Below are 15,622 nucleotides of genomic sequence, written 5' to 3'. Positions count from 1 at the left end.
CTGGAGCAAGGTTGGTATAGTGAAGCCTTTCACAGGTAGCCTGAGAAGCCAGACTCACATCAAGATGTAGGGTCTGGGAACTTACCATAGGCACTGCTCAATCCGAGGAGCGGGATAAATGGTTGTCTTTCAAATTTCCTCTGCACGCTATCAAATTTCCTCTGCACGCAATAGCATAGCGCTACAACCGGCTACAACTCATGAGTCCCATGCATTTTCCCACCAGCGGAGCTAGTTGGTTAGTTGATCAAACTTTTGCCAATTTAAAAGATGGAAGCACAGGTAAGGGAATACCTGCTAAGCATTGCTGCTTGTCGCACCTCCGACGGTGCCATTCGGGTAGCTGCAGGGTCATCAGCCGGGAACCACCCTTCATTGATGTTTCGCTCTTTTAATCCCGGAACATCTCGTGGTGGTGGAGCAACAGCAGGGACGTCTCCCTACCGCCCCCTGCAGCTAACCCTAGGATTCTTGCCTTCCCCACATTTGGTCTTTTCTTCTGAGCCAAAGCCAGAAGCTCCCTTGCTCTGCCTCCTCTGCCAGTTCTTTGAGGGCCTTTTTGAGTTTGAGACCAGTCACTCTCACAGTCTTCAAGAAGCGCTGCGTAGATGATCCAACAAACCCTCTGCAGCCAACCTCTACAGGGTAGTTGACAGCTGACCACCCAGCTTCTCTGCACTCAGCTGTTAGGTCTGAGTACCGGCCTTTCTTCCTCTCAAAGGCTACCTCAATCCCTGCCTCCCACAGGACAGTGAGCTCCGCCATAATCACAGCCTGAGTTGTGGTGGACCACAGGATGATGTCGGGTCGCAGGTTGGTTGTGGTGATCTCAGTTGGAAACTCGAGCTGCCGGACAAGGTCCACTCTGAGGTTCCAGTCACTTCCAGATGTTAGGGTTGAGCTCTTCTCCCGTGTGACTTTCTGTGCCACTCCTCCTTCTCCGATGAAGTGGATCAGCCGCTTTGTTGCTGGTGTTGGATGGTCCCTGGACGCTTCCAGCCTACGTGTCTCCAGGATCTCCGCCAGCTTCTGCAGGACGCGGTCATGACGCCACCTGTAGCGGCCCTGTGCCAGAGCTGTTTTGCAGCTGGATAGGATATGCTGAAGGCTTGGGTTTGGGGCATTACAGAGTAGGCAGTTGTCCTCTGAACCGTACCATATGCACAGGTTCCTGGGGCTTGGTAGAGTTTCATAGGTGGACCTAATGAGGAAGCTCAACCTTGCTTGGGGGATCTTCCACATGTCAGCCCAGCTTATCGACCTGCTGATCACTCCCTCCCATGTTGTCCAGCGTCCTTGCTGTCCGAGGCTGAGCGCATTGATTTTATAGTGCTCCTCTTCTGACCTGAACACCTCGGATATAATCAGCCCCTTTCTCTCCTTCCTTGTGGCTTTTGACCACATCTTGGGAGCAGACCCCCACCCCAAGCCAGTTCTGCTTGACTGCATCCTACCAACAATCTCGTGGTGCTTCAATCTGCTGATGGCCTGATCAACGGCTTGCTCCACCCACTTGCGACCTGTTCTGACCGGGGCATTGGCGTTCTGTACAGCTGGATCCGACGAGTCCCTCAGCTCTAATAGCAGCCTCACCTTCTCCTGTCTGTAGCCCAGGAGGATCGACTTCAGTGGCAGCTGAAGTGCATTCCTCCCAAACAGATCTGTGCTGGAGAGGTTACGGGGTAGGCCAAGCCATTTACAGATGTAGTTGTTGGCTTTTGAGTCCATCTTCAGCACTGTGGAGGTGGTGATTTCGCACATCTTGCGTTCGCACATCAAGCGTTGGTATAAGGTGAACTGGTAACACCAGACTTTGAATTTTCCAGGGAGATGGCTTTTGTCTATCCTTTCCAGGCCAAAGTTGGTTTGTAACTGTGTTGGCCGTTGGCTCGAGTTTAGGGCTGGGATAAACGATTATTTTTTAAACGATTAATCTAGCGATTATTTTTTCGATGCATCGATTAATCTAACGATTCAGTGGCAGCTGAAATGCATTCCTCCCAAACAGACCTGTGCTGGAGAGGCTACGGGGTAGGCCAAGCCATTTACAGATGTAGTTGTTGGCTTTTGAGTCCATCTTCAGCACTGTGGAGGTGGTGATTTCGCACATCTTGAGAGGCCACATCAAGCGTTGGTATAAGGTGAACTGGTAACACCAGACTTTGAATTTTCCAGGGAGATGGCTTTTGTCTATCCTTTCCAGGCCAAAGTTGGTTTTGTAACTTTCGTTGGCCGTTGGCTCGAGTTTAGGGCTGGGATAAAAGATTATTTTTTAAACGATTAATCTAGCGATTATTTTTTCGATGCATCGATTAATCTAACGATTCAGTGGCAGCTGAAATGCATTCCTCCCAAACAGACCTGTGCTGGAGAGGCTACGGGGTAGGCCAAGCCATTTACAGATGTAGTTGTTGGCTTTTGAGTCCATCTTCAGCACTGTGGAGGTGGTGATTTCGCACATCTTGAGAGGCCACATCAAGCGTTGGTATAAGGTGAACTGGTAACACCAGACTTTGAATTTTCCAGGGAGATGGCTTTTGTCTATCCTTTCCAGGCCAAAGTTGGTTTGTAACTGCGTTGGCCGTTGGCTCGAGTTTAGGGCTGGGATAAAAGATTATTTTTTAAACGATTAATCTAGCGATTATTTTTTCGATGCATCGATTAATCTAACGATTCATTTTTTCAGTCCGATTAGATTTCGATTCGATTATCGATTATCTCCCCATTAATTCACTAATAGCAACTTATACATGTTTATTTACACATCTGAATGAAAAAAACATGAATTCTTTAACATTGCAATATATGTTTATTGCTCTTAAGATTCCAAAATAAAAGACTATACAAGTGCAAAGTAATGCATTCTTAGTCAGAGGTATTCAATAAAGTTCAGTAGTGTATGTCTAATTGAGTGCCTGTCATTTTAAGACGTTTGTGTGGGAATCCTTGCAATTAACATTAACACAGTTAAAAGGCTGCTGATGTGCGGATGCAATTCATAACGTAGTTATTTCAAATAACGGTTTGTACTTCTCCTTTGGACAAGCCCTTTTGAGCAGAGGTGGAAAGTAACAAAATACATTTACTCACGTTACTGTATTGAGTAGTTTTTCTGTGTATTTTGTATTTTTTAAGTAGTTTATAAAATCGGTATTTTAAATTTTACGTGATTACATTTTGAGTGAAGTATTGTACTTCGCTACATCAAAAATCCCATCCGTTACTTGAGTAAAAAAAAAAGTTAAGACTAACGAAAACGGAAAGGGAGAGAAAAAAATCGCGCCCTAAACCACTAGCCTAGTGATAATGATCAGCATGTAGCCTACAACAGGACATGAATCAAGCTGGCGCCATGCAGTCTTTCTGAAAGTGATGGAGACTGGATCACGAAATGCATCAGATTAGCCTAACCTATGAAAGTGTATTTTCCGCTATTCCAATCGGTTGTCTCAGTTCGGTTTAGCACTAATGATTGCGGAGATATATAGCAAACACCATGGGATTTCGTGTTTTGACGTTTGTGCCCACCTTTCTTTGGAAAGAGGTTTATTAGCAGTTGTTTCCCCTGATTTTGATGTCTCTCTTTTTCCTGTTTTGGCCTTTGTTTTTTTTAGTAACCTGACTTGGCTTTCTTGGAGAAAGACATTGCACCAGCAGCAAAACAATTAGCGGTCCACTACTAGCGATGCTCAACTAAATAAACAGAAGATAGACTACCTTATGAATCGTGCAGGCGGACTAAACCATTTAGCTCTTTAGCAAGGGAGAGTGAGAGTGACCTTACACAGTTTTCACTATGTTTTGTATACAAAATCCAGTCAGTCAAACTTTAAATTTCGTCTGACATTCATTTTGACATTTAATTTGGAAGTTAAAATATTCAGGTAAAATAAATATATGGTGGAAATAAGTATTGAACGCTTATTTTTTTTTTCAGTAATTAGCCTAAACTTCCAGTGAGTCTATTCGAAATTTTCACCACACATTATATTAACACACATATAAAAAATCCAAACATAAGAGTTTTGTGTATTAAAGTGGAATGACACAGGAAAAAAGTATTGAACGTGCCTACTGACATTTCTTCAATACTTTGTGGAAAAGCCTTTGTTTGTAAAGACAGCTTCAAGACATTTCCTGTATGACAAAACTTATCAGGTCTGATTTTGGCCCATTGTTCTAAACAGATTCCTGGGGTCCCTCTTGTGAATCCTGATCTTTAGTTACTTCCAGAACTATTTAATTGAATTGGCTGCCTTCAAGTCTTTCTGGAGCTTTCTCCGAGTGGTCCTTGGCTCTTGGACTATCCTTCTGACTCCCTGGTCAGAAATATTACGAGGAGATCCTGTGCATGGGCGGTTGATGATGCAGTGATGTTTCTTCTACTTGCAGATAATGGCTCCCATGCTGCTTACTGGAAGATTCTGATGTTTTGAAATGCATCTGTAACCAGTTTCATTGATATGTTTTGCAACAATAAGGTTGCAAAGGTCTTGGGAGAGCTTTTTGCTTTTATCCATCATGAAATGTTTCTTGTGTGACACCTTGGTAATGAAAAACCTTTTTATAGCCCATCAATATGTAGGCTACTAACCAAGCTTATATTAATTTGCACAGATAGAAAGGATAACTACTCTCTATACAGATTCCAGCTCGTTCCTTCCCTTTCCTTGCCTTAGTGCTTTTTTTTTAGCGTGTTCAATACTTTTCCCCTGTGTTATTCCACTTCATTACATGACTCTACTTATGGAGTTGTTTGGATTTTTTATGTGTGGATTACCTGAGTTATTACTAATGCCTGGTGAAAATGTTGTACCCCCTGTATTCCACTTTTCACGGGCCCTCTCCTCCATTGGGACCCTTTACTTCCCACTTTCCCCCCCAGTACGACGCCCTTTAATCTGCTGAACCTTCTGCTTGTTTCCAAATATAAAAAAACTCTCTGCAACTCAATATTGGCCTGCCTGCCTCAGCTGCCTGTGAGGGGCTTTTCAGTTGTGCTGGATTACTGTTCACTGCAAAGCGACCCAAGGATGAGTGCAACTAACTTTGAAAATCAACTACTGCTCAAACTTAAAGGAGAACTCCGGTGATTTTTCACATAGATCTCCATTTCTCAACGTCCTTTTCAGGCAAGTACCTCCACTCGGTGGCCATATTGCAACAATTTTTGGGCACTTATCAGGCATCTATTTCTGCAGAAATGCGTGTGCGTAAGGCTTCACGACACCAATCTTGCTCCAGCAGCGAGATCACAACAGATGATTGGCACGATGTCTTCACAGCACACCACATCATTGGCTCAATGTATTTTACAACACACCACATGATTGGCTCAATGTATTCACATGTCAACGTTTTGCAGTGGAAGGGTTGTGATATGTGTAGACATATGATGTGTAGACAACTGCCATATTGGCGTTACAAACTAACCCCAAGCATTACAATGGAGGATTTTTTTGAGTGCTGTATCTCCTCATTAGAAAGTCTTTGGTAAAACTGGTTGTTCTGGTACCACCCCCCCACCCAAAAAAAAAAAAAAAAAGTAACTAAGTAACTTTTACTTAAAGTACATTTTAAATGAACTACTTTTTACTTTTACTTGAGTACATTTTCAGATCGGTATTTTAACTTGTACTTGAGTAATATTTCATCAAGGTACTGGTACTTTTACTTGAGTACAATATTTTCATACTTTTTCCACCTCTGCTTTTGAGTCTTGGAAAACACTTTTCCATTTACATCGGGATTTTGCAAACATTCAGAGTCAATAAAATGAGCCCTGCATGAGTAACGAATAAGCAGCTGCAAGTAAGCATGCTAAACTTGACACCCAAACAGAATTCGAACATTAGCTTTGAGATACTGCTTGATTGCATACTGTAACTTAACTTAGTTTAGTCTCCTCAATGTACTGTGTTGTGATAAGACCTTAGCAGAGTTTACTTTAACTTTAATTCAGCAGTTTTAATGCTGCAAATTTGCGCAGCATGGTCACGATGCTAAGTGTATTTAATAGCAATTTAGCCCACTGTGTTCTATGCAGTGCTTCTATGTGGCAACAACAATCCTTCAACAATCGTGAATATTTTGTTAAATGCACATGCAGGAAATGCCGGAAATGCAGTCTAGTTTAAATAGTAGGCCTACAACATAGACCATCAATGTGTGGTGGCCGGTTTTGATTTCGTGGTGCCCAGCCACAGATTAGTCAAAGTATGGAAAACACCGAAGGTGTAAAATTAAAAATATTTAGCAGCACACATTATGCTTGACGAATCGACGCTCATATTTTGCGTCGACGTCATCGATTACGTTGACGCATTGTCCCAGCCCTACTCGAGTTAAAAGCTTAAAGGAATTATCCGGAGTAAAATGCACTTTAGATCAGTTTACGGATGATTGGGGGTACATACGTTGAGTTGACATCAAAATCATGTCATTCGGATGTGTTTTGAGAAAGTTCGATTTTACCGTTTTTAGTCAAACCTCAGCATGGAAGTGAGAAGGGCATATTATTTCGCCGCTACAAAACGCTATTTTTATACCTCTTCTACAGTTCCAAACAACATTACACTTACGTGGTAATGAGTAGAGGGTCCCTAAAGCCAAACCGAAGTATCCCGAGGTCTTGATGTGGTCGGATAGAGAGTCCAGAATGAATTTCATCAAGCCAGTACCTTTCCGGAAATGTTGCCATCTTTGCTCCCATCTTCAGGGGAAAGTCCGTAGGAGTCGATTGCTGAGTGTGGGTTGGAGGGTGGAGTAACACGCTCTGGAAATTCACAATTTCGTCGCCGTTTTTTTTTTTTTAAAACATAGTCGTGATTCAAAGACCGCTGTTCGCCAGCAGCAGAATCCATCTTCTTTGTTTTCAAGTAGCAGGAAATTCACGTGGAAATTCACCGTCGCCGACTCTATACACAATGTGATTGGCCTGATAGAAGTCATTTTTCCAGCTCGCAAGCCAACAGAGAGTTGCTAGACTACCCTGGCTGCAAATTACATTTGCTGCCACTAGGGTGCGTCTAGATTTCTAGGCTATTGCACAGGCGCATTTCTGTTGAAATAGATGCCCGATAAGTGCCCAAAAAGTTATGCAATATGGACGCCAAGTGGAGGGACTTGCCTAAAAGGACTTTGGCGTAACATAATTTAAACCTATAAGAATGACATCTGTCACAGCAAGCAGTGCAACTTTAAACAGTGCATCAGTATTTTAATAGTCAGCAGTGCATTTGAAGGAATCTACTTGCATGCGGATGGAACAGGTATTTCCAAACCATGTTTTCCTAAAACCTAGCAGAGTATACCTACAGAGTCACACATCTGCACTCATCTATTATTTGAACTCATTGGCAAAGTGAAACTAACTTCACTGTGGTGTCATAGTCAATGACAAAACAGTTATACACAGTTAATTACTTTCACTATTGATTGACAATGGGTTACCATCGAAAACATAGCCTGAAAAAAAGCCAGACTTACCCCAGTAATGTTCAAATGACTGAATAAAAAATCTAAGGACATTTATCCTGCAGATGAGTTGTTGCTTACATCTCGTGACAGTGCGTCTTCAGCTGTGCTTCATATGCGTCTTTTGCTATAGACCAGGTTTTTCCTGGTCAGTGGCGTAATGCTTTTTAGATGGTGTAAGATAGATATATAATGCGCCAGACCCCACCTTAGGTTGTTAATTGCCACACCGCTGGGCGCAAAGCTTAAAAAAAGTGAAGTGCATGGCGCAAAACTCGAGTGTAAAATAGTAATAAACTTTGCTTCCGCTTTGGCCGCTTTGCGCCAGGTTTTCTGTCGCAAAAATAGGGCCTAACAAGGCTCGACACAACATGAAACTTTGCTCGAAGTATCACTTCACTCCTCATAAAAAGAAAGGTTTTGAACAACTCACTTCTTGACTGGCAAGATGGTGGCGAGCGGGAAAACCAACTGCTAAAGTGATTTCTTCAAAACCTTTATTTAATAAACTAGATGTACCGCAGAGCGGTACAAAATATGACCGCTGCCCAGTCCAGCACATTTTTTCCACAAAAATAAATCACGCTGAAAGGCCTATAGGATTCTAACTGTCTCACTAAATTGCATTATCCACACTCAATTCTCACTGGTATCTGCTAGACAACAAGTACCAAAACATGATTAGTTCCTAGATTTCACATGTAAAATTCATTTTATACAACCCCACCCCCATCTTGCCTGTTCATAATTCTGAGAAATTCTTGTGTGCATGTGTGCGTGTACATGTTTATGTGTGTGGGTGTGTGTGTGTGTGTGTGTGCGTGCTTGTGTGTGTGCCTGCGTATGTGCCTGTTTGTGCATGTGCATGCATACGTACATATGTCTACTGTGTGAGTATGTGTCATACGTATGATTACTGTGAATGTATGTGGGTGTGTGTGTATCAGTTTATGCACATGTGTACACATGGAATGGGTTAAGATGACCCCTGGAGGCAAACATACGGAAAAAATTGGTCATCCTAGGCCCTACGGTTCTCAAGATATTCACAGAAAACTGTGTCTGCCCTACCCTCCTTTCGGGGGGTCCAGTCCAGCGGGGGGCTACAGATCAAAACGAAAAATGATGGTTCCATGCTATCCATGTGGGGTTACATGCCCACCAAGTTTCGTGTACCCCGGTCTTGCAGTGTCCCGGGAATCCTTGTTGGTGCACGGTCACTAAATGTACACATAAATTATTTTATTGTAAGGCCCCCCATGAACGAAAGTTCACAAAACTTGGCATGCATTCGGAGGGTGTCATAATGATCCTACACTTTCAATTTCGTGCAGTTTTGACCATGTCAGCCAGAGATATTGTGATGAAAACACCTAATTGTTTGCTTTTTAATTTTTAACTAGGTGGCGCTATACATGAAATAAGTGTTAATGGGATGGGTTGACATGTCCCCTTAAGACCAACATACAAAAAAAAGGTGGACCTCCTAGGCCCTACGGTTCTCGAGATATTCATGGAAACTGTCTCCGGCCACCGACAGGCCAGTTGGTGCATAGTAACATAAATTAATTTATTGTGTGGCCCCCCATGAGCGGAATTCCATGAAACTTGGCATGCATTCAGAGGGTGTCATAATGATCCTACACTTCCAATTTCGTGCAGTTTTGACTATGTTAGGTCACAGATACCTGCGATTACAACACCTCATTTTCACTTTTTTGTGTTTAACTAGGTGGCGCTATACATGAAATAAGTGGTTATGGAATGGGTTGACATAGCCTCTTGAGATCAACATACAAAAAAAAATGGTCCTCCTAAACCCTACGGTTCTCGAGATATTCACAGAAAACTGTGTCTGCCCTACCCTCCTTTCGGGGGGTCCAGTCCAGCGGGGGGGGGGGCTACAGATCAAAACGAAAAACGATGGTTCCATGCTATCTATGTGGGGTTACATGCCCACCAAGTTTCGTGTACCCCGGTCTTACAGTGTCCCGGGAATCCTTGACGGAAATTTGGACATGCGAAAAAAAAGAAGAAATCTGACTAAACCTATATGACTGCCGCTTCGCTGCGCGGCGGTCACAATAATACATTTATTTAATAAAATAATACATTTATTTACTAATTAACTAGTTGTAATATAAGAGTATACAGTAAACATCACGTAGGGTGTGCATTTACTTTTTTGGTATGCTTTCTGAGGCTATAATACCATGGCTCCATGTGATCATATAAACATATGAATATTCAAACCAAAACAACTGTACACGCCAGTTTTTGCTCTGAATTCAGATATTGATTTGATTCAATAATTTACTTAAATAGTACGAGTTTACTATTATAAACTGGAAGTGGGCCAATTTAGTCTGAAGAAGTATTAAAATAGTACATTTACAAGTATACCACAAGCACATTTATACTAAACACTAAATTAAACTTCCTAGATGAATTAAACTTGGGAATTCAACTGCATTTAGGATTACTGAACAAAATAAACTTTAAGTATACCTTAGGACCAAAAGAGAAGGCAATGTAGCCCCACTCCGGCCATGACAGGTAATCAAGCTTTGAGACCAAGATATTGTCTAAAATATTTTTATTGTTGATATTTTTAATGTTAAACTAGACAACTTAGATTTAGAATTAATGAACACAAAAGTGTCATCTGGAGAGCTGATACTAAATGAGCTCTTGCAAGGCAATTCTGGGAATATGACCTGATCATTCCTAACCGACGTGGTGGAGACATTAGATTCTACTGCAGTAGGAATGCAAGTATATTTTCTACCCAAAAACATTACATCCCAATGGTTTCAATGAGAAATTGAACATGTGTTTTTTGTCATTTATATTGTAATATAGTGGGTATATCAGTGTGTTCCATCCTTACTGTTTAAACTGGATGGTAGACATGTGAGTGTGGTTATCTTGTTAAGATCTCATTTTGGAGTGTCCATGTAGATTTGCTATATGTGCTGAAACATGAAACTTTCAGGGTTTGTTCTTGATGACCTAAGCTTTAATTTAAGATCTGGAGGCATTCTCAGTTTGGCCTCTGAGGTCAGATAGAGGTCACTGACCTCTGTAATATGTTGTGACACTACAGGTGAATGGGGTAAAAAAAAAATAGATATCACCATGAAACTTTCTCAGTTGATTATTCATGTTAAGCTAAGAAAAAATGTATTGAAAGTTTTTTTAAATTTTAATGTTTAAATATGCAAATTAGGCCTTCTCTCATTAAAAATGTGCTACTTTGCATACATTTTAAAAAACAAAATCAGAATTGTCTGATAAAGCTAGGCTCAAAATATGTTTTTCATTTTGTTGTCATATGAGATGGGAAAATAATTACTGAGGGGTTTATGGACATCTACTTCTATTATTATGTAATTCACCTGTACCTCTGTGAAATGTCTAGGCCCGAAATTAGAAATGGGTGTATCTTAGGATCTAAATGTGATACAAATGTAAACTAAATATGTTTTCCCATGTTTCTGGCCATGAGGAAGATCACTGGCAAAAGATCCAATGATTGGGCGAATCCAAGTACAAAATGCAACAATTCCATATAAATATGGACATGACAAAAATGTAGCCCTACTTGAACTTGTGGCCTAATACAATTCCTCCAAGAGTGCATCGACGACTCTTCCAGGAGGTAGGTCACAAAAGAACCCAGACTAACATCTGAAGAACTGCAGGCCTCGCTTGCCTCAGTTGAGGTCAGTGTTGTTCGTGATTTCACAATAAGAAAGAGACTGGGCAAAAATTGCATCCATGGGAGAGTTGCAAGGTGAAAACCACTGCTGACCAAAAAGAACATAAAGGTTCATCTCAGATTTGCCAAAAACATCTTGATTACCCCCAAGACTTTTGGGATAATATTCTGTGTACTGATGAGTCAGAACTTTTTGGAAGACATGGGTGTTGTTATATGTAAAGCTAACACAGCATTCCACAATAACCAACAATTACCAACAGTCAAACATGGTGGTGGTAGTGTAATGGTAGGGCTGCTTTGCTGCTTCAAGGCCTGGCCAACAAAATTAAGGTTTTGGAGTGGCCTAGTCAAAGTCCTGACTTGAATCTGATTCAGTTGACCTTAAACATGCAGTTCATGCTCGAAAACCCTCCAATATGGCAGAATTAAAACAATTCTGCAAAGAAGAGTGGGCCAAAATTCCTCTGCAGCGATGTAAACGACTTATTGGAAACATTTGATTTCTTTTGTTGCCACCAAGGGTGGCTCAACCAGTTATTTAGGGGAGCAATTACTTTTTCACATGGGTTGTATAGGTTTTGAATATCTCATTACCTTCAATAAATGAAATGATCATTTAAAAGCTGCATTTTATGTTTACTCGCCTTGTCTTTGTCTTATATTGATATTAGTTTGATGATCTGAAACATTTAAGTTTGACAAATTTGCAAAAATAGAAGAAATCGGGAAGGGGGCAAATATACTTTTTCACCGGACTGTAGATGCACCTGTACAACATCATTGTAAGGTGGCTTTTGCATCTTCTGCAGTTATGATATCAGTCAGTCAGTCAGTCTGTGTCCACATAGACTGACAAGTCTGCATCTTTTGTACTCTTCACACATTTGTCTGTATAGCCCTGTATAAAAATACATTATTGCTTAAAACCAGACTTTTCTCAACAGTTTCATTTTTACAGTATAGTGTAAGTATGGCCCCATTGTTGACATAAGATTGCATAAGATTGTAGGTTTTGGAGACGAAGTAAGGGTCTGGAAAACCCCCTGTTTCTATGGCCATCAGATTTACTACCTCAAAATGGCTTCAAAATGAGGACATCACTTAAAACGGGGATGTCCCAAACCCTGGTCTCACAAGACCCACTGACTCACTTCATGAATAGTCTCACAATTGAACTTACCCAATGTCCTGTTAGTTACTGCTACTTCTGTCAAACATTGCAGGAACTGATCATATAGTTTGTAACGTGACTAATCTGAATCTTTTATTTTTAAATTTAGAGATTCAATTGTCTCTGGGGTGCCAGGCAGTATTTGCTGCCAATTCAAATATAGTCACAGTTAGAGCGAAACTATCACACAAATCAAACACAAACACGTTTTATAAGTTTCAAATCATATATTGTGATAGTTTAAATTAAACCAAAAATATTCATACACAACTTAAATAATCGATATCCCTCCATACAATCAAAACAAAAAATGCTATTTAAACAAAAAGGGAAAGTATGAAAGAGTCTGAGTCACTGAAGGAAAGTGAGTTGTGGAATATGTTGAATTAGTTGTATACTGGTGGAAGGGAAACGTGAACTTCGGCGATGAGTGTTGAGTTACCAGCGGAGACTAGCCAGGGAGCTGCAGAGTAGGCCTACGACTTGAACCAGGGATCTTCGCAACACCGCGACAAGAGAAAGGGAAACATCTTGCCATGCTGCCGATCCATTCCGTCGTGCGCAACACAAAGTAGTTTGAGCCGGTCCTATTTTGCTCAGGATCCGCGCTGCTTCATAGTAATTCCTCAAAGGGATTAATCCACAAGGGTACGATCCAAGGAATCCAATGTAACTTATCCAGTGTGAATGTTCTGTTTTAAAATGCTCCCGCCATGTCTCACATGCCCTCGGTAACTACTCTCTCCGATAGAGCTTCCTGTAATTAGCGCTCTCTCTCCGCAGGTTAGGCCAAGCAGCCTTTTATCGTCAGCTGACTGCGTGAAGTTAACCTAATTGGCGTTTAAGCAACCCGGTTGGATAAGCCTAAAGTAATACATTTTTATTATAAAGAATATGGAGCGGTCCGCTACAAGTTTCACAGGGTAAGCACATAGTCATATAAGAAACTTTATAGTTATTGTTCCTGGTGTGAACGGCCCTTAAGGTTAAATATTTGTATACAATAGTTGTAGTGTTTATTATTGTTCCTTGGGTTAACATCATTTAAGTAAGACTGATTAAGTAACCTGCATAATCATAATAACATATCTAAAACAGTGACTTCAATGATGATGTTTTACAATTATTAGTTATTATGTGGATTTTTTGTTGGTAGGCTGCTACATGGTTTACATGGCTAAATAAGTTCAACCAGGCCAGCTATATTTCTGAACTTATGCTTGACGGAAATTTGGACCATATTTACCCGCCATTTACATTGAAATTATGAGTAATATATTAGCCTACAGAATGAAGTGTGCTCCAATATGTGTTTAAGTGGTGTAGCTTTAAAATGAAACATCATTTCCAGGATGAAAATGACTGAAAGGAGTGTTTTGTGCCAAGAAATAGTATTTTTGCACTTGTCAAGGTGTCTCTAAGTCTATTCATTAATAGCCACATATTGTTATCCAACATAATCACATATTTTGAGGTCCACATGTATGCGGCAAATGTAAAGTGCTTACCCTGATCGTGAAACTACCCCATAGACAACCGTTTTTTGCCGGCTGGAAAACAGACCATGGACAATTTTCCCAGAAAAAAAAAACAAGCGACACGCGTTAATATCATCCGGCGCAAGGCAGAAGGGAGTGCAGTATGCAGTGGAGGATTGTATTAAAATCAACAATGAAGGAAGACGATTGTTATTGAGGCAAAAGTCGATCAGGCAGGCTACACACAACACTCCGTTTAAGGTGTGTATGCTTCCACTTTAATCAATGGAACTGGCTACACCAGATGTGATAGCAGTGCATAGCCTTAATTTGAAAAAAATCAGGCCAGTTATCTTATTATTTTCACGCTCCCAAAGCAAAAAGCAAAAACCTCACCAACAGTTTTTAACAAACAGATAGTCTAACCACCACCACTCTATACAGGGTGACTGACGGGAGAAACTTCTCATTTAACTACTACAGTTATGTAAGCTCTCATTCATTCACCTTTCCCAGTCCAGTTTTCATTTAGCCATGTTCACAAATGGGCTGTTTGACTAGATGCTGATATTGTTACATTACATTACATTTAGCAGACACTTCTTGACCAAAGTGACTTACATATGTCAGCTATATTACAAGGGATCACATTGTCCCCGAAACAACTTGGGGTTAAGTGCCTTGCTCAAGGGCACAATGGTGGAAGCTGGGAATTGAACCGACAACTTTCAGGCTACTGCACGCTAGCCCAGCTCCTTAACCACTACACCACCCCCACCCACACCCCCACCCCATATTGTACGTTCACACAGTCATGTCAAGAGCCTGGGGCTTGTTTTACGCAGGTACGCAACACTGGTCAACAATGCACAAATGGTATGGTAGGTGTGAGACCTCAAAAATCTACTCCTAGGTATTTTTTGAAGGGGGGGGGGGGGGGGTAACCCTCAGCCTCAGCACCCTCTGTAACACTGAGTTTTTTTCCATGATATCCATCAAAACAGTGTGACATTTCTTATCACAAATTGGTTCCTAAGCAGATCGATTTGACAGATGGACAGATTTTGATCAAATAAAAATAATTCTGTTCTCAGTGCAATTGTGTTTCAGTCTTGCACTTGTAGCCTACACACTATGCCAGATGCAGAACTCACCATTCTGGTACCACACTGTAACCGGCTCCTCTGACCCACGATACAGCTCTCCGTCGCATAGGAAACTCTAACGCGGAAAACACACTCCACTGGAGAGCGGCTGCTCAGTCTCTCTCTGACATAATCATTAGGCCGGAGAAGGAGGAGAAGAAGCTTCTGTTCTGGCGACTGCGTCATCACATGGTGCCGAAGTCCGCAACCTCCTGGAAACACACAAAAAGATTCTTTCTGTGAAATGCTGCCCACATCTTAACCAACGCTCTGAGGCAACACTGTGGCTTTTACCCTGTTTGCTACATCTCGGGATGCTTCCTCTTACTGCACTTTCAGGCAAAATATCCTCCACAGCAAGACCTCAGGGCAAGACCTCTAGTACAGGGCAAAAACATCCAGCACAGGGCAAGGTATCTAACACAGGTCCAAAATAACATCCAGCACCGGGCAAATAAATCTAGCACAGGGCAAAAACATCCAGCACAGGGCAAGCCTACTCCATAAGCATCTGCCCCATTTCTGTACTGTATGTTCTCATTCAGCAATCTTTCCACTCACTTGGGACAAGACCTTTGGCAGCACAGTATTCCAGGACACAGCTGTATTTATATTGATCAATATTTTC

The 15,622-nt window shown here is 41.4% G+C and overlaps 1 protein-coding gene across 1 annotated transcript in view; it reads right to left on the bottom strand.

The window, feature by feature from the left end:
- nadkb (NAD kinase b) overlaps positions 1–15,085 on the bottom strand; it is a 37,277-nt gene extending 22,192 nt beyond the window's left edge. Inside the window, exon 1 of the mRNA XM_048240210.1 lies at positions 15,004–15,085. The gene's annotated coding sequence lies outside the window, so the exon portion shown is untranslated. The remainder of the gene's footprint in view (positions 1–15,003) is intronic.
- Positions 15,086–15,622: the final 537 nt, after the last annotated feature.

This window comes from Alosa alosa, chromosome 1 (genome assembly GCF_017589495.1).
Source record: "Alosa alosa isolate M-15738 ecotype Scorff River chromosome 1, AALO_Geno_1.1, whole genome shotgun sequence".
NCBI classification, from domain to species: Eukaryota; Metazoa; Chordata; class Actinopteri; order Clupeiformes; family Clupeidae; genus Alosa; species Alosa alosa.
This window is presented reverse-complemented; position numbering and strand designations above follow the sequence as displayed.